At 33.0% G+C, this 3,476-nt stretch overlaps 1 non-coding gene across 1 annotated transcript; it reads left to right on the top strand.

Moving 5' to 3' along the window:
- Window positions 1-406: 406 nt before the first annotated feature.
- Trnak-cuu lies at window positions 407-479 on the top strand. The gene has a single exon. It is a non-coding gene; the product is annotated as a tRNA-Lys (tRNA).
- Window positions 480-3,476: the final 2,997 nt, after the last annotated feature.

Genomic DNA, 3,476 nt, shown 5'->3' with positions numbered 1-3,476 from the left:
TAGGGATGGCAAGCGCAGATAGCCCTCGTGTAGCTTTGCGCGAAATTCAAAACAAACAATACTTGCAATTTGGTGGTCCGCGACAGTTTAGGGCAAAGGTGGAGGAACACTGATCTAAACTATTAGTATTTCACTATGCTTACTTTTGAGTAGTGGATTAAGTTTCAACTGTCGTTCCTTTTGAGACTTTATCTTAAAATTACAAACGAATTTTAATTTGTGGGTTTATTTCTAGATTGAAAATTGTATTTGTAATTAAATTAGCAACCACGTAAAACTTAATTGAATGAATGAACCAAATTGGTTACAATCTAGACATACTTGACTAGAAATATTTTCAAACATAGAGTAACATAAATGAATACCAACAATCCCAAAACAAGGAAACAATTAACTTATTCTAAGTGCCCGGCTAGCTCAGTCGGTAGAGCATGAGACTCTTAATCTCAGGGTCGTGGGTTCGAGCCCCACGTTGGGCGAAAATAACATTTTTTTCGTTCAATATTCTTAAAATATTACTTGTTCAGTTCATTATAATAAATCAAATAACATTACGCGTGTTTAATATATCTGTCACTTAAACGCAACGAGTCTTAAATTTAGTGCAGGTTTTTTCGCCATTAGTCTCCAAAACATAGTGACCTTGCTTATTCAACAGTAAACATTTTTTTCCCAAAGAAGCTTAACCTTTTTTGCCATATGTCAATCCAGAACTTATACTATACAATTGTTCAGTTGTGAAAATTAATATTTAGTGGTTTGGTGTTTAAGTTATTTAATATTTAAAAAAGAAAAGGTATTATTATTATTTCATTATTATTAATTTTCCGACAGATACATTTCGTACTTAAATAAACAGTCCTGAAATTTAAAATAAACATCCATTTGAATGTCTTTTTTGTGTATGAAATTCTATTTTGAAATAAAATTATAACGTAGTACGTGTTAAGATGCCTTAATTGTTGGTCCACTACTACAAATGTCAAGTTTCTGGCATAAAATAATGCGTTAGGCATACTTCCCAATGATCTGTTGTAGCTATTTGATTATTATATCATAAATATGTTTACTTGTACTATATTATACCTTTTAATATTTTATAGCACCTGCTTTTGATACGGCTCAACTTCTGAAGGGTCTTCATGACCGTCTTATATTACGATGAGATAAGGATAACTCGCACAATGTCAGGCTACTACCACCAAGATCTGCACCAGGGGCAGCTTCAGGTAGGCTCGAACAACATGTACACGCCGTGAGCTGAGAGTTATTCCAAGAAACAGTATTGTGGTAGAAGCTAAGACAATCTCTAGGAATAGTGCATCTGAACAAGACTGAATTTCCTCAGATTCGATTGATGCTTAAAGAAAATGATTCTTATCAGATTTCTCAGTAGAACAAGCAGCCTCTTCTTGGAATTGTGAAGTAAGCAATTTGTACTCCAATGAACAGAACAGTGCTTTCTACAGAGAGTTATGTCAAGGCGAGTAGGTGGATCGCAGCGTGCCAGGGGTTGTATGTTAACCACGAAGATGCATAAAAATGTGTTGAACATAAAAAGCAAATAAGCAGCTAGCCATCATTTTGTTGGTTTTTTAATCAGTTCCTTTACAAACTGACCCACATTTACTTAAAGCACAAAATGATTTACGAAATAATACTCTTCTTCTACAGTTAACATGTAATACCAAAATATTGCTTAATTATCACTGTAAAAATAAACTAAACATCAAATCATGAAATCAATACTAAAGATCATTTCTTAATATTTAATTCTTCAAAATAATTTTACAAAGATGAAAGAAAACCAGTTTTTTTTGTTATCCTTGTAAATAATGGAGACAAAATTGTTAAGACAATTTAACTTTATGTTTACTTCTCCTTTACAATGAAACAATTTCACCAAATTCAATACAGTTTATAATTTTTTGTAAAGAAAGATACTAACAGAACCTACTGGCATATACATATAATGGTAATATCTTGGTTTGTTCAAAAACATTATTTCTTGCATCATTAAGAGAACACAGGGTTTCCAAATGCTTTGCAACAAAACATAATTACTGAAATTTGATGGTAAGAAAGCTTGTGATCTAATAAATACATGTGACATAGGCTCTGGCTACCAAGATTAATAGACAGTTGATACCAGTGGTGTAGTGGTATGGGAACGGTGTTCCCTTACTATTTCAAACAAATCCCACCTTACAAATCTCTACCTTCGTGAAGTTTTTCCCACCTCTAGAAGAAAGAATCATCAACCCTTTCATCCAGGTTGTAGGCAAGTTATCAAAGTATAATGAAAGAAAATACTGCAAAATAAAAGTTCTGTTAGTTTTAATCACAAAGTTCCAAACAATTTATGGTCAGAGTTTATACTTCTCACTTATTTTCTATAGTTATTATATTGTTAGTAACTGACTTGGAAACTCGACGAAACAAAATGAATAGTACTGTAGGGACTCTTCACTGTGGATCATGAAACTCCAAAGTAAATCGCCTTATAATTTCTATTTCCAATCTTTTCACACCTATTTGTTATGTTTATTTTACTGTTAGCAACTGAAGTAGAAACCTTTCGAAAATAAAGCAATGAATCACCACTCTTGGCATTAGACTTTTCCCAGCTTCAAAAACACAGCGGGGTAGGGCTTATCGGCTTGTTTGTAATACACTAATTGTAACAGCCATTGTTTAAAGTACTGTATAAAAGTGAAAGAAAATATTTACGATATGGCTGTATACAACTTATGTATTTGAATTTTAGTTACCTCCCGAGAGTAAGCAGTATAGGTGTAAGAGTGTATATGAACTTATGAACATCCTAAATAACCATACCTACACAGTAACCAATAAATGCTTAGTTGCCAGTAATACAAATATGGCCCGTTTGGTTTAGCTAATATTTCTAACTTAGCCTTCTTGTTAATCACCTAAGAAGCCTTACAGAAAAGGGATATTACTATAGTTTTTGCAGACAAATTCATTCGTCACAACATATGGTTTTTAGAAGCGATGAAAAAACATAACTGCAAAAAAGCCTTAGAAGCAGAGAATGCCATTAAGGAAACGAAATTTCATTAATAACACTGACAGATAAGAAGATTGTTTCAAACAATCATGGTCAACTTTTTACCAGTATCAAACAATATTAAACAATGGTTATTCATACCAACTCCTTCTCATGAACCAAATAGGTTATGGCCAGGCACTTCCAATTTCATTCCAAGTATAATTTCTGAGCTCTGTACCTTAGAAGTCATTGAGTGGCTAGTAGAGATAAATCCACGCTTTGTAAAAAAAGGAAATATTGTCCCTTTTGTAAACATTTCAGATTGCCATTTTCAAAAACAATTACAGAATACAGATACTTTTTAGACAACTGTGGGCACCATGTTCCATCCGATCTGAATCCTTTAATCGAATGTTCAAAAGTCATCCCATGCGGTTCTTCGGAATGTGAATGAGGCTTTAAA

This window comes from Limulus polyphemus, unplaced genomic scaffold (assembly GCF_000517525.1).
Source record: "Limulus polyphemus unplaced genomic scaffold, Limulus_polyphemus-2.1.2 Scaffold4295, whole genome shotgun sequence".
In the NCBI taxonomy this organism is placed as follows: Eukaryota; Metazoa; Arthropoda; class Merostomata; order Xiphosura; family Limulidae; genus Limulus; species Limulus polyphemus.
Note: the sequence above shows the minus strand (reverse complement) of the source record. Positions and strands in the feature narration are given on the sequence as shown.